The following is a 21,705-nucleotide window of genomic DNA, read 5'->3' on the forward strand; positions in this document are numbered from 1 at the left end:
ATGCTTTGAAAGGCAAGATTTTAGGGTAGAGGTCTGAAGCTCAATACTCTGATTTATCATGCCTTTACATAAAAATTATAAGTTGAAGCACTCTGCTCAGATCATAAGATTATTAAATCCTGGAACCAAAATGACCTGTTTGTGATATTGTTGATTTGGGGTTTGCAGAGGAAGGACAGATGGTAATACTGACGTTAATTTGAAAACCTATCCAACAAAGTAGGGGGTTTCCTCCCCAAAGTGCATTGCAATATGTTGACGAATCCTCAAGATGACTTTGTTCTTTGTCCCATGCAGTGAAACGGAGGAGAAAGAGGTAAAAGCTGAATTGGCTTTCTGCAGAGAACTTGGTGGAATTAGATGTTCTCCAAGAAATATGAAGAAGACCAGGACTGGATAACAGTATTAATGTGGCATCCCCTCCTTTTATCCCAGGTTTCCTGTCTGGGTAATTAAGTTTTATTATAGAAACATCATCAATTTCCAAAGATTCCCCTACCAAGACATCTGAGTTTGACAAACACCAGCGCTCCTGAAACTCTTCCCTTCTCATAAGTAGGGTGCATAGGCATAATAATATTATGAGAAGCTGCTGTCTCAGGAACTCCGGACCTGTTATGCCTGGTATGCAGTGTCATTTAAAGACACAGAGATGGAAGTCTCTGTGCTATAATACAGAATAAATAGTTTTAGTCTGTCTAGAAGAAGGGCATCTGGAAATTCATTTCCAAAGCAAGGGTGCAGGCTTACTTTAGACATTGGGTTTTAAAGAATTACTCAATCATGACCTCATTGCTGAACACAATCTCATTGGTAAGCACCGTTAAAAACACACCAGAAGGTGTTTTTAGGTAGGTACTATTGCCCAGAAAGGGTACACTATTGTTGCTAAGAGAAATATGATCCCATCAGGGTTTTATGTATTCTTGTGAGCCCAACTACTCTCTTCAGGGGAGGTTGTACTGCCTTTCACTTTTTAAACTTTCACTGCCTGCCTCTGGCCAATAAGACATGCTGTTTTCAAAGGGAAAAGAATTTGGACAAGGTCTGCAACTTATTTGTCTGCTTTGTATCCAGCAGCTGATGAAGGTCAACTTGAGGTCATCCATAAAGTTCCTTTATTTTAATTCTAATATCCACCACGCCACCCTTTGCAACATCCCTTTTGCCTTTTAACTTAGGAGGAAGAGCAGCTCGGTCTCATCCTAACATGTCTATGAGTTGAAAGGATGCCACTACTGCTAAGCCCTGGAACAGGGGTCCCCAATCTACTGGGCTGTGGCATGCCAGCAACTGGGCCTCACAAACAAGCAAAGCCCCATCAGTGGGATGCAGGCAGCACATGAAACCATGCCCTCTTTGTTAGTGGAAAAACCTCTCTCCATGTAACCAGTTCCTGATGCCCAAAAGGTTGGGGACCTCTGCCCTGGAAAACCTACCCTAAAAACGAATGTCTCCATGACCATCTCTTTCGCTATGTGGAGATTTGTGCTGGAAAGCAGACTGGATACGTTTTCAAGCATCTTCTCTTGGTCTTCGTAAGCCTAAAGTGGTCTTGGGACACTAATCTTGGCAGAAGGAGTTCAGTACAGCAGCTGAATTCCCCAAGCTATTCTGATAAGGCAATGTTCTGGGGCAGAGATATGGAATGTAAGTCGCAGAGGAAAATTACTTATTTAATTATTTATTTAATTTCCACCCCACCCATCTCATCTAAATGACTCTGGGTGGTTTACAATAAAATATACAGTAGTATAGAAACCTAGTTTTTTTTTTTTTTAAAAAAAATGAAAACAGAATTGAAACCAGATTAATTCAATTCAAAGACAGATATAGCCCCAAAGACAGATACAAATAAAACACTGACTAAAAGAAGTACTACATCCGTATGTATGTATGTACGTATGATGCATATAAGAGAAAAACAATAAGTATAATGGAGAATAAGAATAATGAAGAACATAGTTACTAAAATAAATTCAAATAAAATACTATTATAAGAAGTTCTAATTATTGTAAAATGGTAGGCCAAAACTGAGTGATTTTGGGGCGGTCCTTGGTGCTCTCTCAGCTTACTTGTTTTCTTGCAGACGTTTCATTACTCAAACAAGGTAATATCATTAGTGCTAGTAAGAAGTGTGGTCTGCTGTTAGTTTACATTTTAGTGGCTTGCTCTGTCAGGGTTGGTGGGGATGGTCTTAGAGTGATTTTCAAGTTGTTGTCTGAGAGTTGTAGCATTAAATAGAAATTGCACTCTTTAGTTGGGAATTTCTTCAAGACAGGATATTTAAGAGTCTATCTAGAGTCCTTATACAGAGAACACTATTATAGCAAAAGGCCCAGAGTTTCTATTGGACCATCACCATATGGACATAACTGAAGATGCATAGGACTACCAGTAAACTTTCCAAGAAGGACTAAACAAGTTTAAAAAGAGGATATTAAAAAGTTAAAAGAGGTGAAGGGAGCAAGCCACTAACCATCATGGGTTGCAAAGCACTCTTAGCTCCCCACCTACCCCACGTGCCATTTGACAGAGCCAGGTCTTCATGCTCTTTCAGAAGGGCAGAAGAGTGGGGGCCCGGTTCACTTTTGGGGTAAAATGTTTTAAAGGGAGAGTGCAATGGCAGAGAAGGCTCTCTTCCTGGATCCTGCCAGTCAAAATTCTGAAGTCCTTGCAAACAGATCCAAAAGCAGGCAGCAACCAACATACTCTTACCTAATTCCTAGATTAGAAGTTCAGTGCTACTGACAGAAAAACCTTTGGCTGCATGGAAGCTTGCATTACCCTTGTACTCAGCTCAGGGCCCATGCATGGAAAAGTAATATCTGCAGCAGTATGACTTACAAAAGCAAACTTATTATTTGAGAGCTAAGAGTAAAGAAATATGTCCAGAAGCCAGAGATACAGTTGATGTGAGTGCTCAGAAGCATTGCCTGTGGATATGGATGTGCCCAAAGCCTTTTTTTTCAAAATGCTGCATAATCCTGATACCGATTTGGAGATGAAGACAATAGGGAAATGACAGATTAGCGTTATAAATTCCAAGGCAATTTCCAAACTTTTAACAGAATTATACAAGAAGGAATTCACTGTAAATCACAGCTTTTCTTTGATCAGATTTAGCTCCCTCCTTTACAGGCTGATGGAAAGGAGATTCAATTCTACTTTAAACAAAGATCAACAAGGCCTTGAGACTTGGACATCATCCGGGCCTTGTGGCTTGGAGGAACTTGCAAAGATCAACCAGGCCTTGCAGCTTGAAGAAACTTGCATCTGTTACCATGGTTTAGTCCAATGCCCTTTTTTAAAATTTAGCTTGGCACACAGACATAATAACCTCCTTTTCTCAAAAGTTCTGTCTAGGCCAAAAGAGAAAAAACTTAGTGCCTTTTGGCTGACTCGTTTTCTGAAACACACAGGAAACTAGCCAACCATCTTTGCCATGAGAAGATTTGACCCACTTGCCAGCTACCCCTGGATCTCCTCCAGTGGCAATATCAAGCTATTGTTTGGCTTTTATATTGAGCCAAGGAGTGGTTTGGAACTTCCTTTTTTTTTTCAGAAATTGCTCCAGTTGCAGGCAGCATATGGAGACACAACATAGATGGGGCTGAGGTACCAGCTGTGCTCCATCATTGGTCATCTGGAGGGAATGCTGCTCAACTCATGACATGCTTTTAGGATGTCCAGCTTAGCGGCAGTGAAGATGACTGCGAGGAAGATTAAAAGAATTCCTGGGAAATAAAACAGTAGCAGTCTGCTTTTCATTGACAGGTTTAGTTGTCACTGGATGGAGAAGTCTGCTAATATTCACTCGTTCCCATAGCGCACCTAAAACCAGAGCCTGCCAAGAATTAGAGAAGGTCAACCTGGATCCAATTAGCCCTTGGCCCAAGATGTCTTCCACTTGGTAGTCTACCAAAAGCAGGCGGGCGAGGAAACTAAAACCAGAATTGGAGGACCGGTTGAAGACTTTAATTTGTAAGAAAAAGAGTTAAATAATTGATGCCGCATCTGTGCCAAAAGTAATTTCGGCTTGGTGCCTGCTCTCTTTCTTTCTCTCACACAAACACATTTAGCATCGATTGAGATCAAAGTATTGAAAAACCCCTGCTGCTGAACTGCAAGGCAAAACTTTTAGCTGCCTTTCTCTACTCTAATAATATCATCTTTATGGAGTTAATAAACTGCACACTTCAGTCAAACTCTATTATTACAGAAGACTTAGGGAGCTAATAATTTAAAAGCAAAGAAGCGCCTCTGTTCTCGGCTTTGAACTAAACAACATTCTGTTGAATGAAGGGGACATCAAAGCTCTGTCACTATTACGAGTATGGCTGGAGCAGAGGGTCTCCGAGTCTCTACTTTAGTTATCTGAGGCAAAATGCGGGGAAAGAATCTGGAGATTAAACATATTGGCTTATCAAACCAGGAACAGAACCAGGTGTTTTCTTTTTCTGCTGGGCAAGCAACAGGTGGTTGGCTTATTAGCGAATTTGCTTGTTAAGTGGATGTATATATATGAATTATTCATCACCTCCTCTGAGTTCATTAGGCACCTCTCAACAACTTCTCGCTTGTTCAGAGAGATAAGTAGAAGGCCCACGTACATCTATACATTTTTTTCAGACTCTTTGAGCTTTATTAAGACAACGATAACATTTCTTAATCCAACCAGCAATAGGAGGTAACAACTGGACATGGAGAAACAAGTCCAGGTCTTAGCCATTCATGATCTGGCCAATTCCCTGGATTACTGATATACCCTCTCTGTGGTTACCCTGGAGACTTCTATTCATCCAGCTTATGATGTCCATCTGACTGTGGTCTGCCAATGGCAGAATGCACCATGTTGGTCTAATGCCAACATCACTGCTTTCTAGTTTATTCAACTTCAGCTTTAGCTTTTAACAGCCTGGGATTGGAGATCATCTCTGAATTCATCTTGTCCCAGATGAATCTGCTCATTGGCTTCCCACAGCCTCTGGGCCTTCTTGTGATCTTGCCACTGACAGACATTCAGTGGCTGGAAAAAGAGAGGTGACCTTTTTGATCATCACAGTTAAAATGTAAAGGATATTCCCACAGAAGAATACCTCTTTATAACAGAGTCTGAAGACAGTATTATCTGCATGGGCATGTTTATTTGAGGTATTTTAGAAGTTGTGGTTTTATTACTCTAATATTGGCCTCACATAGAAAGTGTTATTATAAAAAGCTCTCAACAAATCTATTTCATAATTGCATTCCTGTGTACTGTTTACTTGGAAAGAAGCCCCACTGACTCCAGAACAAAAGTAAAAATGTTTCACATTGAGTTTGACTCCTGCTTGCAACAGATACTACCACCCAATTTCTTTGGTAACAATATCAAAGTGATTTGCCACTATCTTGATAGTTTTTTTTTTTTTACTTCCCAAACTGATTACAGAATAATAGAGTAACAAAGTTGGAAAGGATCTTAGAGGTCTTCTAGTCTCACCATTTGCTCAAGCAGGAGACTCTACCATTTCAGACAAATGGTTATCCCATCTCTTCTTAAAAATCTGCAGTGTTGGAGCTTCCACAACTTCTAGAGGCAAGTTGTTCCACTGATTAATTATTCTAACTGACAAAAAATTTCTATTTAGTTCTAGGTTGGATGTCTTTTTCCATCTGTTACTTCTGATCTTGCCCTCAGGTGTTTTGAAGAATAGGTCTCTGATTCACAAAGATAGTCAGCATTATGCTCCTTTTATTGTTTTTATCTGCATTTGCTTTTATTTTTTTTTGACAAAGAAAAATAACTTCTGAAAAATCAGCCTCTGTGCAAGCTACCCCATAGGCAATCCAGACATCCTGGGGTGGAGATAATATGAAGGAATGATGGGAAGGCACTGACTTTGTTTGAGGGAAATCCCAAAGCCCAGGATGAAGGGGGAATTCCTTCCTATCTAGGACCATTCTATCTCACTTTGCTGCATTTCCTTGGAGCATTTCCTTCCTTCCTTTATGTAGTGGCAACTACATGCCACTTGAAGGAAGCCTTCTTTATCTGTAGTGAAAAAAATCTTAGTAACAAGTTGCTTACAAGTTCCAGAGAGGCTAGGGTCTTCTCCAACATTAGTACGCCAGTCCTCATGAAATACTTTTTTTATTTAAAAAACTTCAGAAACTATTTTTAGGTACTAAAATCACAAAAACACAATTTGGGCATTCTTACTGAAAGATCTTCTGGATTCCTAGAGCGAGTTCATCAAAATCTCATGACAGTTGACATTTTGCCCCTAGGACAACGATTCTCAACCTATGGGTCGCGACCTCATTTGGGGTCGATCGACCATTTTACGGGGGTCGCAAAACAACGCGATCCGCCATTTCCCCCCCCCCCCCAGGGGGCGGCGCCGCGCATGCGCGTGACGGGGTCGCCGTCACACGAAGATTGAGAACCGCTGCCCTAGGATTTCAGGCTGTGTTCCTAGATGGGGGGGGGCAAATATTCAGTGGAAGGAACAGGTTGCCTGGCCTTATTCCCCTGCCATGTGAAATTTCAGCTGGAGGTTTTCTATTAAGAGGGGCAGTCACTGTTTTTAAATACTACAGTTGAGGAAAATTATATCAGTAAATACATCTAAAGTGATAAAATCTGAGGAAATTATGCCCAGTTGTGATCCAGATGCTTTCACCATATTTATTTACATAGATTTATATGCCATTTTGGTTGTGACCAACTCTAAGTGATATTCACAGACTGGCAATAGGGCCATCAACTTGCTTTAATTGTGATTCTAAGTGCACTTTACCCTGCAGAAATTAGCCCAGTGTAATTTGTGATGTGTGTATGTGTGGAAACAGGCAAAATCGTGCATATGGAGTCATAATATCAGCCCCGTCTCTTTTGCACGGTGTTTGCCTGTCGTCTTGCCTGTTTTTATCCTTATCCTGTGGCTATCACTGGGATGGCATTTATTTCTGTCTTTTAATAAACCTCACCTGTGGATTTCTGCAGACTAAGTGGCCAGAAAGGGATTGAAAACTCTGGCAGTTCTATGGAGAGCTCTCCTTCCAACTCTGCAGTATTTCCTAGGAGACATATGCAGAAGTGGCATGTATTCATTTGGCTGTGAATTGATTCTCAGTCTTCAGAAAGACCACAAATGTTCTCTGCAGAAATGTGTGCCTAACATGCAGTCATTCCTCTTTCCCCCATTCTCTGTCCCCAATTCCATTTCTATGCCATAGAAGGGACAGAAACCTCTTTTTCTTCTATGGTTTAGATCTTGTGGACCATCTAAGAAAACAATTTTTCAAAAAATAAAAAAGTCAGAAAAAGTTCTATTTCAAAGCAACAGTTCTATAATTATTTGAAATGCCACATTTACAGTATCCAAAAATGCTTTAAATGCACATGTATTTTTTTAGATGCTTCATTATCCAGAGATGCTATACAGATTGGGACATCCAGCTCCTGATTTCTTTCATATGAACAACGGTTGCAGGAATTGGGTCTGTCTAGTTTAATGAAAAGAAGGACCAGGGGTGACATGTTGCAATATTTAAGGAGCTGCCACAGAGAAGGGGGGGGGGTGTCAGTCTATCTCCAAAGCACCTAAAGGCTGACAAGAAGCATTGGATGGAAACTAATCAAGGAGAAAAACAACCTAGAACTAAGATGAAATTTCTTGACAGAACAATTAATCAGTGGAACAACTGATCAATTAATCAGTGGAAGTTATGGGTGGTCCAGCACTGGAGGTTTTTAATAAGAGATTGGACAACCATTTGTCCAAAATGATATGGGATCTCTCACATCTGCAGGGTGTTGGACTAGAAGACCTCCAAGATCTCTTCCAACTTTTATTTAATAATAATAGTAAAGTTGGAAGGGACCTTGGAGGTCATCTAGTCCAACCCCCTGCTCAGGTAGGAAACCCTATACCATTTCGGACAAATGGCTGTCCAGTTTCTTCTTAAAAACCTCCAGTGTTGGAGCATTCACAGCTTCTGGAGGAAGGTTGTTCCACTGGTTAATTGTTCTAACTGTCAGGAAGTTTTTCCTTAGTTCTAGGTTGCTTCTCTCCTTGCTTAGTTTCCACCCATTGCTTCTTGTCGTGCCTTCAGGCGCCTTGGAAAATAGCTTGACTCTCTCTTCTTTGTGGCAGCCCCTAAGTGTTGTCCTTGATGTTTGCACTAGAATGGTGAGCTGCAATGTGAACATTTTGGATGCAAAACAAAGATAGTGAGCAATTTCTCGGGAATGACTGTTTCCCTTATTTCTCAAAATGCTGCAGTTGGTAATATCTGTTAACCTGAAGGGGGAAATGCATAAGAAATTGAATTTCAAAAGAAGAGATGTTCTTTGCTAAGACTCCAGTGGAGTCAAGTCTGAAGGATCATTTACATAATGTCCTGACACGCTGGCAATTCTCTCAGGATGCATTTGGATGATGGCTGGCTGGTGCAATACTTTTTCCCTGGGGGACAGGAGTGGAAAAATAGGAACAACTGCTTTCCCAATACCAATCCAAGATTTTGGGGGGGGGCTTGTTACCAATGCAGCAATGCAGTACCCCCCCCCCAAATCACCTTATTTAAGGTACATCATATGAAAGCCAGTTATTTTTGCACTAAAATGAAAAATCCTGCAAACGCTTGGCACAAGAGCAAAGAGAAATGGAATACCTAAGGTCTGGCTCACTTTCTATGACAAAACATATCATCCCGTATTAGATGGGGTCAGTCCTGGGTCCTGCTTTCTTCTCCCCTCCCCAGTCAATTCCTGTCGAATATTATTTTGAAACAAAATGGGTAGCTTGAATGCAGTTTGTGAACTAACAGGTATGCTTGAATGGGTAAATAAAAACACAAGATCTTGCTTGTGCAGAGTTGGCCCAAAAGATTTTGCTGCCTAAGGCAAAGCAGTGAATAGCATCCTCCTGTTGATCTGAAGTCATGGGTGGAAGAATCTATTAATGCTGGCTGATCTAAAACAAGCTAAGCATGATCAGACTTGATTGGTATTTGGATGGGAGTCCATCAGAAACTAACCAGGGATGAGGCTAAGCTGAGATGTCAGAAAAAAAGGGAGAGCCAATAGAAAATTAAAGTCTATTCTCACATGGACCTAGCCATGTATCCTTCAGGACTGGGGTTTGATTGGAAGGAAATGCTACCTTTTAACATCCATTCAAATAAAAAATGCAAAGCACCCAGATCAAGGGATGTACTTGGGTATTTCAGTGGCAAATCCTGCCCTGTTCCAAAATCTAGTAGTAGTAGTAACATCCTAGTAGTAACAACAACAAACTGAATACCGATGTGCTATCCTCCAATGATTCTTGAAGTTTGCTATCTGTCCCCAGCTAAAAGAAGGGCTGACCTTACCCTTAGCTTGAGTAATCTAATCATGAAAGTGAGTTTTGTGCAGACTGTACCCAGATGTAGACTGTTATAAAGGGAGGCAAGGAAACCATGAACAGTAGCTGCGTTCATTGGTAGTGTGTTTTCACATTCAAAGTGAGCATGAAACTAGTGTTTCTGATAAGGGCAAGGGACAGAATTTGTTCGCTACGGTGTAAAATCAGAAAGCAGCAGCATATGAGAACAGGTGTGTGTTTGCATGTGTGCGGCTACATGTGGGGATGAAGGATAATGCAGGTCTGACACTTCTTGCTTGCCCTAGGATGGACAGGGAGCAAGTTGAGTTATTTCTACAACTAAGGAGCAGAATACAACATGAACTATGGGATTACTTCAGAAGGCCACACTATGAGAGAAAGAGACATTACACCAGAGGTAGCTTTTGCTAGGACAAGACACTGTGTTTTTTCCTGTCACCTGCCGTCATTTTCCCCACCAGAATTAGATGACATGAGAAGGTCCCAGTGGAACTCATCATTAAATTTCAATGACAGAGGAGATCAAACACAGCAAATCTCCTCCTTCTTTGGGGCTGCAGATGCTGTTTTCACTCATGCCCTGTTTTCTCTCCCCCACCCACATCTCTTTCTCTCCCCCCCCCCCCAAGCTACATCCTGGCTTCTCATTTAAGTCCTCGATCTCTGGTATTACAATATTCCAGTTCTTTCCTCTGAGCCTGATTCAAAAGCACAGCTTAAAGAGAAAATGTTTAATTTGAGGCCAGATTCTATCTCCTCCCCTTTCTATATTTCTCTTTTTTCTCTCTCTTTCTTCCCCCCCTCCCCCTCGCCCACCCTCTTCTATCTGGAAGGAAAACAAAGTGATTCAAATCAGGAAGCCAAAGAACTCGGTGCCGATTTTCCACTGGGACCTCATTCCCTTTTGGTTTGGGCCTGAGCTGATTGAACTGAAAATTAATCCCCTTTTCATTTGCCACGATGCCATTTCAAGAGAAATACAAGCTCGTATCTGAATTTCAAACATGTTGCTGAGTTATTTCAGCAGGAGAAATTATTTGGTAAGCTTTGGCTAAGGGGATAGCGGGCAGAAAACCATCTGGAGTTTCAAGGACTTGTAGGTATGTTTAAAACGTAAGATATTTTTTTTAAGACTTTGTGTGATAAGAATGCACAATATGGCCCCAGTGCATAGCGATTGATGCTGTAGGTAAGAGAAAGAGAACAAGACAAATGCGATGCCCACTGACAAATTTTTAATGCAATACGTAATTTAGTGTGAGCATTCTCAGAACCTTGTTCCTATTTACTTGGAAAAATTCCATCTGAAGCCAGAGGAACTTATCTCCTTTTTCAGTTTAGGCTGAATTTAATATCCTTCTGTGTAAAAGAATCATGGAGGATGTAACCTACTTGAGGACAGTTTCTCCCAAAGATGCAGGGCACTGATATAGTTTAAAGCTTTCCCAGGTGATTTTGGTTCACTCACTCTCAGCTTAAACCTACTGTTGAGTCCTCAGCGAATGGCAGAATAATGCATGAAGCAGTTGGTAGTTCTCAGGAGCCTCTTTATTGGTATACACCATGCTGGTTACAATGCCGACAATGCCCAAGTTCCTCTGCTCCTTTTAAAGGCGATCCCCGGGCCAAATGGCAACAATTGGCGCGCTTGCACTTCGCGCATGCGCACGAGTGCTGGCGACAGCCAGTCTGGTCCCGGGCAGCTTGCAACTGCTCGGGACCGTTGCAATGTCCCGAGCCTGCCTTCACAGGCTCAGGACACAACACCCCTTCCCCCCCCCGGGTAAAACTATAATGACATAAATAGTGACACGCGACCTCAACACGAGCGTGGGAGCCACACTAGCTCCATGTACCAAGTTATCAATTTTGGCTGCCATCCCCCAGTGTTCATTATTCCCAATTTATATAGGAATACCCTCTTATTAATTCTGCTTTGCTAGCAGAGTTACAAAATCTTCTAAATATCTAGGAGATCTTCTAGCTCTCTGTGACCTCCGAATTTCCTGGTACCCTCCAAGTACCCCTTGCCCGGGGGAAGCTATATGTTTGTTTGACCCTGGTGGTCCCTGTGGACTGTGCTCCAATGCCTGGCCTGCTTGCTTGCCCACCGGGCTCGTCAGGCCAGGACTTTGTTCTCTACTTAACCTGGTTGTCCTGCCTAGTTGCAGGCTCTCTGGATTCTCGGTATTGTCCCAAAACTCAGTTGCCCCCTGAGTGATGCCAGAGGTATTGTAATCGGGATTCGGTTCCTCGACCACCTCCCTATGTGCTTGCCCCTTTCTAGGAACAGTGGCAGCGTTGGGCCAACTAGACAGAATGTGTGCCAGCTCTCTTGCAGGGTGTGAGTTGTTTGGATGCTCCTGGTTATTCTCCCTGACTGGAGTAGGCACTGGTGCCTGTGTTCTAGTTAGTTCCCACGAATTCCTGTTTGGAGCACTCGCGGAATCTTGGGATGGGCCATCTGTGACTTCCCCGTTGGTTACAGGCTGCAGCTCACACCCTTCCCCTTGCCCATAGAGGTCCCCCTCCCCCCTGGAAAAGATCCAGGTGTCTCAGTAGGAGAGTCCCGTCTTGTGCGTAGCTGGTCGATGTGTCGTCGCAGGACATGACCGTCATCCAGGGAAACCTCGTAGGACAAAGGACCTGTGACCTTGGATACTCTGGCAGGGACCCACAAGTGACCAGGCCCATAATTACGGGTCCAAACCGGGGCACCCACTAGCAGTTGTCTAGGTGCCCTGGGTTGTGTGGATTTAGAAGGCAGTCTGTCCGGGTGCAACCGGTCAAGCTTAGTAGTCAGTTTGTGCCGCCAATGAAGTTCAGCTGGGCTCCTCCCGGTAGAAATGGAAGGTGTAGTGCGGTAGGAAAGGAGGAAGTCAGCCAACCTGTGATGCCAGTCTCCATACGTCAGTCTCTTTAAAGCATCCTTGGTGATGCGTACCATGCGTTCAGCCATACCGTTGGTGGAAGGGTGGAAGGGTGCAGAGGTGGCATGATGAATCATGTTGGCCTGTAAGAAAGCTAGGAATTCGGAGGAAGTGAATTGAGGGCCATTGTCAGACACTAAAACATCAGGAAGCCCATGTGCAGCAAAAATCCCCCTCAGTACTTGAATAGTCTTTGCAGTGGTGGTGGAAGAGACAGGTACAACCTCAAGCCATTTCGAATGGCTATCAACGAGGACCAAGAAGAATTGACCCTGAAAGGGCCCAGCGTAATCAATGTGCACCCTAGACCATGGAGACTGTGTTTCCTCCCATCTATGCACAGGATCTTGGGGCATTTCTGGGCGTGAACGTTGACAAAGGTGGCATGCATGCACCTTAGCTTCAATGTCCTTGTCTAACCCAGGCCACCACAAATGGCTGCGCGCAAGCACCTTCATACGTACAATGCCAGGATGATCCTCGTGAAGGGAACCTAAGACCCTGGTCCTCATTGAAGTAGGAATGACAACTCTGCTGCCCCACAGCAGACAACCCTGGAAAGTGGACAACTCATTCCTTTTAAGCCAGAAACTCTAAAACTCAGCACCTGGACAGCTCTCTGGCCACCCAGATAAAACCCAAGACAGGACACGAGAGAGTGTGAGATCTGTGGTTGATTCACAGCCACATCCCTGGCATCTAAAGGAGACTCAGGCAAGGCCTGAATTGAAAGGATGTCGATTGTTGGTGCAGGATCAGCCTCTACTACTGGCAGGGGTAATCTACTGAGGCCATCAGCGTGGCCCATTTCTTTCCCCGGTTTGTGAATTAAAGAAAATTCATAGGCTGACAGAAAGATTGACCATCTCAGCATTCTGGGGGAGATGATTTGGGGGGGTTGTTTATGTGTGGTAAACAGTCCCAACAAAGGCTTATGGTCATGAAGACCGTGAAATGTCTGCCATACAAGAAATCATGGAACTTTTTGATTCCAGCAACAACAGCTAAAGCCTCCCTGTCTATTTGAGCATAATTTCACTCTGTAGAAGACAAGGTTCTGGAGTAATATGCAACAGGAACCTGAGTTCCATCTGGTCGGAGGTGGCTTAGTACTGCTCCTACCCCATAAGAAGAAGCATCACAAGCAATGCACACAGGAAGGGACTCAATGAAATGTGCAAGTACACTGTTAGAAGTGAGTAAGTGTACTTGCTTCATTGAAACTTGCTTCATGTTTTTGTGACCACTGCCACACTGCCTGTTTGTCCAGGAGCCTATGAAGTGGTTTGGCTACATTAGCCTTGTTTGGAAGGAAGGAGTTGTAGAAGTTCAAAAGGCCCAGAAAAGCCTGTAGTTCGGCCTTGGACTTTGGCCTAGGAGCATGCATTATAGCTTTTAATTTGGACTCAGCAGGGTGAATCCCAGTAGCATCAATTTTGAATCCCAGAAAATCTGTAGAAGGCACCCCAATTTTACATTTGTCCTTCTTGAGTTTGAGGCCCGTTTCCCAGAACCTCAGCAGAACAGCCCTTAATCTCTCAGCTAAGTTGTGTGTAGAGTCTCCAGCAATTAAGACATCATCAAAATAGGGGCAAACCCCTGGTATACCCCGTAATGTGTTTTCCATTATGCTTTGGAAAATTCCAGGAGCAACATTTACTCCAAATTGTAGCCTCTTTACCTTGAATGCCCCCCTGTGGGTTACAATGGTTTGAGCTACAGCAGCAGCATCATCAACAGGCAACTGTTGATACGCCTGAGCTAAGTAAAGCTTTGCAAAAACACGCCCCCCCTTGAGGGAGGCCAGAATATGACTGACCACAGGTACAGGATAGGCATGTTGCTGCAATGCCTTATTCAGAGTGCATTTGTAATCTGCACAGATGCGAATGTCCCCATTAGCCTTAAGAGGCGTGACAATGGGGATCTCCCAAGGACTGGAGTCAACAGGTTCTAAGACTCCTTGCTGAATCAATTTGTCTAATTCAGTCAATTTTCCCTTTTAGAGCAAAAGGGACCCTTCTTGCTTTTATTCTAATAGGAGTGACAGTGGGGTCTAGTTTTAAAGACACAGGGGGTCCTTTGTATGTGCCCAGCTGTGGGCTGAAGACATCTGCAAATTCTTTGCAGACTTCCTGTAGGTCTACTGTTTGCAAGCTATTGAGCCCTGTGACATGTATTCCCAAGGCCTCAAACCAATCGAGTCCTATGAGACTCGTTCGCTCACCCCCTACTACCAATACATCTAATGGACCTTCAAAATCCTTATACTGTACGTTAAGGGTGGCCTCCCCCTTAACACACACTCTGGAGTTTTGAAAGTCTGTTAACACAATGTCAGAAGGCCTAAGCTTGGCCTGAAATCCACTGCCAGAACAAATCTTTCTGAATGTATGTATGGAAATGATTGAAAGTGCAGACCCAGTGTCCAGTTCCATGACTAATGGAACCCCTTGTAACTTCACTTTAAGTGACAGTTTTTTCTTAATGGGCTTTTGTGTGCCTGTCCTATAGATGCTTCTTCGCGAAGCACAGAAACCCACCCTGTTTTGGCTGGGGACCCTGGTACCTTTCAGGCGCAATTCTTCTCGGGGTTGTACCTTCTGATGGCCCAGACACACAGCTGCAATGTGGCCTTGCTTTCCACATGCTCTACAGATAGCGGAGCGAAATCTGCAGTCGGTCCTCTTGTGACGACCTCCACATCCGAAGCACGTGGGGACAACTGAAGAACTTTCCTTGCCTTCCTTCTGCTTCCCTTCTTTTGTTGGGTAGAGACAGTCTACTTCTTCATCAGGATCCTCTTCTGAACTCCCTTGGACTCCTTCCTGGTGCACGGACACAGCTTCTGGAGTACTTCTGATCAGCCTCATGTTCTTAATTGCGCCACCTGCTGCCTCTTCTGCAGTAACCTCTCTCAAGGCATCTTGGAATGATAAGTCTTCTTTAGCGAAAAGTCTCTGCTGCAATTCTCTATGTCTCAGTCCACATACAAATCTGTCTCTCAGCCTTTCTTCTAAATCTTTAAACTCGCAGGGTTTAGCGGCTTTTCTCAATGCAGCAATGTACTCTTTAGCTGATTTGCCGGGCCGTTGCTCTCTCTGTTCAAAAGTGTGGCGCCAGGCGATGACAGACAACTTGGGCTGGAAGTGTTCCTTTAGCAATTTCTTTAAGTCTGTGTAGGTAACAGATTCTAGAAGTGCAGGTGCTGCTAGGTTTTCAGCGATCTCAAATGCATCTTGACCGCAAATGCACAGCAGGGTGGCGGCTTTTAAGCTATCTTCTCTCACTTGATTGACCTTAAGATAGGTTTCTACTCTGGCCACGTAAGACTCCCATCTTTCCGGATGCATGACATCAAATTTGGAAAGTCTACCTACTTTTGCCATCTTTCAGTAGTACAGGAAGGGTCTATCAGCCAGCTTACCCCAACGCTTGCTGAATTGGCAGGCAGCTGCTGAGTTTAACGCCGTTTCCTGCTGCTCAGGACTCCAGGGTAAGCTTACAACTTGTCTGCAATCGTTGTAAGGCATCCCACCTTCGTCGCCAGTGTTGAGTCCTCAGCGAATGGCAGAATAGCGCATGAAGCAGTTGGTAGTTCTCAGGAGCCTCTTTATTGGTATACAGCATGCTGTTTACAATGCCGACAACGCCCAAGTTCCTCTGCTCCTTTTAAAGGCGATCCCCGGGCCAAATGGCAACAATTGGCGTGCTTGCACTTCGCGCATGTGCGCGAGTGCTGGCGACAGCCAGTCTGGTCCCGGGCAGCTTGCAACTGCCCGGGACCATTGCAACGTCCCGAGCCTGCCTTCACAGGCTCAGGACACAACACCTACCTTGCAGGATTGTTGCTGGGGGGTGAAAAATGGGGGGAGGAAGTGCTATTTTGCTGCTTTGAGTTCCTGAAGGAAAGGCACAATATGCAAATAACCATCAAACAAACAGTTTCAGTTCAACCCAGGACATGATCTCAAACTGACAGCAAAGAGATTCAAAAGTAACGTTAGAAAATATTACTTCACAGAAAGAGTAGTTGGAAGCTTGAAACCAACTTCTAGTGGAGGTAGTGGGTCAATCATCATTAAGTGAATTTAAATACACTTGGGATAAGCACATGTCTATCATTTAACATTTAAAATAAAAAACTATAATTAAAAATAAATAAATAAAAAGAAAACAAACAAACTCACAGGGCAGACTCGGTGCACCACTAATTATTTTTCTGCCATTGGTTTTCTATGTTTCTAACAGTCTAATCAAGGAACCTCAAGAACACTCCCACCAACACTGACAGGACAAGCCACTAGTACAGTGGTGGCGAACCTTTTAGAGACCGAGTGCCTGAACTGCAACCCAAAACCCACTTATGTATCGCCAAGTGCCAAGTGGGTGTGGCCCACTGGGTGGGCATGGCTGTGGTGGGCATGGCAGACTGGGTGGGTGTGGCCAAGGTAGGCGTGGTCACCTTGATGTTGCTCGTGGGGAAGGATGCCTGTGGGGGCCAGGCAGGGTTGGGGGAGATCCACAGGATCTCTGGCAGGTGGGGCAGTGGGCAGGAGGCTTGTCCTGTGGGGTGAGACGAGGCAAGGCGAGGCAGGGTGGGGGTGCCATTGTCACAGGGCAAGGCGAGGCAGGGGCCAGGGTGGCTGCTGCCTGACACCATCGGCCCCCGCACACCGAGGCCAGCCAGTCCATGGGGGGGCTGACAGTGTCTGTCAGCAGCCACAGCCTGCCAGCCACTCAACCAACACACTCTGGGGCTCTGCAGCCCACCCCCAGCAGTTCAGAGAAGCCACCTCTGAGCTGGACAGCCAGCCGACAGCTGAGGAGGTGATGCAGTGGTTCGTGCCCAAGAAAAGGAGAGCATGCGAGGCCAGGAGGGATGGGACAGGGGGAGGGAAACCAGCCATGCTGGGATGCATCCGGCCATGTGGGACCTCAATGAGTTAGTGGACAGCTGATTGAAGAGGGATGGTTGCTATCTCTGGGGCACGGAGCATGTGCCCACAGAGAAGGCTCTGAGTGCCGCCTCTGGCACACGTGCTATAGGTTCGCCACCACTGCATTAGTATAGAAAAATAAGAGCAAACCCCGTTCCCTTCTAGCACTGATGATGTTACCTAAATTGGTGATGAAATGTCTGCAAGAAAACAACCAAGCTCAGAGAGCACCAAGGATCCCACAATTCAACTCTGAGTTACAAAAATTCTCTTCTTTCGGCATTTCAGTTCAGTTCGCCACCAGGTTTAAGTATAAATATTGCAATTTGTTCAAGGCCATCATGAGATAGCTGGGAGGCAGCAACCCAGATGTTCATGCCTATCTCCTTTGCACCCTGAATGAATGGCACAGCTTCCCGGGGCAATGTGAGTTAACCATTTTCAGGATAGGATGGGTATTAGAAGTTGGGCTCCTCCCCAACTGATGTTCTTGTCTCAACAAAGACATCCAGCAAAAGTACTTGTTGAGTGGGCTTATAAGCCAGCATTAAAATTAAATCCAATTTTCTTTGTGGCTTACCACTGGTGCCTGTTTATTTGTCAAAACATAGCTTGGCAATTTAAAGGTGAAAATTGCTCTCACTATTTGCAGTCATAAGGCTGGAATAAAATCCTGCAGCATTCACATTAGTGGTTTCTGGTAAATCCAAGAGTTAATTTGGCCAAATGCCACAGAAAACAACAACAGTAAACATATGTTCAACATCATTGTTGCAGAGGTGCAAATTTTGTTTAAAGCCACTATGAGGAAGTAAGATTTGATAGCTAAAGCTACTTTTATAAGTGGATCTATAGACATTTATTTTCTGAATATTTGGAATTAATTTGCTTTAATCCTATTGAAATGACTAAAAGCCTCTCACATCAATTCACTTAAGAAATGAAGTTTTTATGGTAGTTTAATCTGATTAACCTGATAAATGTCATAATCAGTAGTTAAGATTAGGCCTGTGGGATAGAACCTCTGTTTAGCAAGAGCAGAGCTGAAAAATTGCTTTGTCCGCCAAAGTCAGGTTATACTTACTTGTCATGTGTTCAGTTGTAATGAATCATCCCTGTAGAGTAGTGGCAGTTGAGATATATTGACACTAAGGCTTTAAAACCAATTCTTAGAAGCTTTTTGTTAATAATAAACTGCTGCAACAGGTTTGTACAGACTGATTATAAAGAAAGTTGCACAGACTGATTACAAACAATAGCATAACACAGTAGCAATGATTTCTGCAAGAAATACTACTTGCTTGCAAGCAAGAATTGGTGGGACCTCAAAACAAACAAAGTAATAGAAAAGAATAGAAAAAAAAATAGCAACTGGAGCAACTGTTGATAATAAAGACAAAAAAAAAGTCTTTGATAGTGAACACTGCAATACTTGGTGACAGCAGAACAGAAGAGAAAGAACTGGAAAAAAAATCACAAAATACAAAGACCTGCAAATAGAAATAGAACAACTGTGGCAAAAGAAAGCAAAGCTAGTGCCAATAATAATAGGCGCCTTGGGTGCAATCCCAAAACATCTGGAGCACCACTTGAACACCATCAGCATTGGAAAAATTCATTAGTCAATTGCAAAAGGCAACTTTGCTTGGAACAACTTACATCCTGTGGCAATACCTTTAATATTATTAAACAACAAGATATGCCTATCCCAGGTCCTTGGGAAGGGCTAGAAAGGGATTAAAATGTCTAAGCAACTGGTTGTGTGATCTTATGATAAATACATATAACCAGCATTCATCCATGGCACCACATATGGAGTTCCCACATTCTATTTTAGAGCAAATCAGACTACAATGACTAGCTATGCATTAATGATGGTTCTACATCAGTGGTTCTCAACCTGTGGGTCGGGACCCCATTTGGGGTCGAACGACCATTTCACGGGGGTCGCCAAACAAGTCTGTCCGCCATTTTTCCCCCCTTTTCTTTGGCCACGCCCCTGGCACCCGGTGATGTATAAGTGGTTGGGGGTCACCACAACATGGGGAACTGTATTATGGGGTTGCGGCATTAGAAGGGTTGAGAACCACTGTTCTACATGGTCTATGTATGCTGCCTGCATTCCCATATTCCATGGTTTAATAAACTTCCATTAACTGGTTCCATACTATTTACCAAGCACAATTGCTGGGTTCACACACTACCCTAAGCTAGGGAATGGCAATATAGGACTGGAATTTTCTGCCCCAATATCCCCCTAGTTCAAGTCTTTGAAATTTTGTGGTAAATCCATTCATTTTCAGCAACATGATTATCTACCTCCCCCACTTCAACTGCACTGCATCAATTTAACATGGGGGGGGGGGGCTGGAAGCATTTCAAATTGGAAGCTGGGAAGCTTAGAACAGAGTTTCTCAAACCTGGCAACTTTAAGACAAATGGACCTCAATTCCCAAAATTCCCCAGCCAAGAATGTTCTAGATTTATGCTTTTGTTCCTAGTTACTCAACCCAAGCCTTCAATTCTTTCCACGACCTGACATTTTTTAAAAAATTTTTAGAAAGTAAGAAAACTCTCCCTTTTCATCATCTGTGACCTAAACACACATGCACACTCATACTATTTTTACAAATTTGGCATTTCTGTGAAAAATCTATGAAACAGACACCAGAACAGAGAAGAGAGAAGCCCCCACCTAAGAGAACTCTGTAATTGTCGTACTTCAGAACAATGCTATCTGCTGGAGCCCCCAGCTGTTACCTTGCACCTGTGTGCAACACTCATTCAGAGGGAGCAGAAGGGGTTGTAATTTAATGTACACACAGCCAGGGGCACATCAGTTGGCTCAGGAATGAAGGGGGGGGTGTGTGTTTTTCATCTTTTTCATACTTTTTGGCTAGGTATTTCTGAAAGGCCCTGAAGCTTCCCATGTGGACATGCTTTGGGTCTTACATAAGCAGTATCAATGGAGTTATAGACCTGAGATGCAAGTAAGGCACAGAACAGTGGTGGAAGATGTTAGAACAGTTGGGGAAGGAGGAAACCCAGAGACCGAGACACATAAAACTCTGGAGAAACTGACCTAGCTGGGAGAGAAAGCCAATGAACAAAAGCCATTTTCATATTTGGATAAAGGAGAGAAATGAGTGAACGCATGATGAGGTGAGTTTGAAACGTGTTTGAGCAAAATATTTCAAGATCAGATACGTGCAAAGAAAAGGTGTTTAACTCTTTTCTCTATTTGTATGTTCTATGTTAGGATGCCAACATTTTATTTTATCACATCCACATAAAACTGGTTGCTTGTTAGTTGTTCTTTCTTTGGTGGTGGTGGGGCAAGTTTTAAAAGGATATTGAGGCAAGGAAAAATGTGTTGAAGGAGAATTGAGATGCTTGGGATATGTGTGAGGGAGGAAAGTGATCTATTGGAAAGGGAATGACATTTGTGAAAAGGCCATGTCCTCAGCAAACCACATTCATCAGGATGATTGTGAAAGGACTTGGTCATCTAAGCACTATTTGGTTTGTATGCAATTCTATCGATCAAGGCATGGAATATGTTTTAATCAGTAGTAAAGGTTAAGGTTTTCCTGTCCAGTTGTGTTCGACTCTAGGGTACAGTGCTCATCTCTGTATCTTGGCCAAGGGAGCCAATGTTGTTCGAAGACATTTTTTGTGATAATGTGGCCAAGCATGGCTATACACCAAAGATTTATGGAATGCCATTACCTTCCTTCCCACCGAAGCGGTACCTATTTGCAGGCTTTTGGAGTGGGCAGGACTGGAGCAAGTAAGGGGAGCTCACCCCATTGTGTGGAGCTTGTGTTTTGAACCTGGGCTGTCAGCTCTCCAGCTGACAAGCTCAGCGTCTTTATCCATTGAGCCATCACACCCCAGGGTTTTAATCACGAGCAATGTAGAAATATGAAGATGAGGAAGATCTTCTGGAAGATCAGCGTTGATGAATGCTTATAAAATGGTAACCCATACCAACAGTGAAAAGGAAATAGTACCATTGCTCTGAAGACTTCCTGAAATAATCCATCTGCTTCTTGCTTTTTTTCTTTGAAAAAGCTTATAATGAGTTAAGTCATGGACTGTGAAAATGGGAGAAGCTGCCCAGGTTAGGGCATTAGAGCAATTATTATGAACCATCCAACACTTTACTAGTGGAGGATGTTGTTCTATTTGTGGTTGTTCCTATTATTTTCTCTTAATGACACAGGGAGAGAATTTTAAGTACTGTAAACATTCAGGGCTCCCCAGATCTGGGCTGCAAAAGCTACATGGCAGCAAAGAAGTTTTCTGTGTAACTTTGGTGTCATCCTCAGGATTTTTGCCCCCCAGATTTGGTAGCTGTAGTAAAATGAGCACTTTTTGTGCTTATCACAATCAGGATGGAACAATGTAAGGAAACAGCTTGGCTGAGGTAACATGCTATGTATACATGAGGC

Source organism: Crotalus tigris, unplaced genomic scaffold (assembly GCF_016545835.1).
Source record: "Crotalus tigris isolate CLP2741 ecotype Arizona unplaced genomic scaffold, ASM1654583v1 scf7180000024337.5909745, whole genome shotgun sequence".
Lineage (NCBI taxonomy): Eukaryota > Metazoa > Chordata > Lepidosauria > Squamata > Viperidae > Crotalus > Crotalus tigris.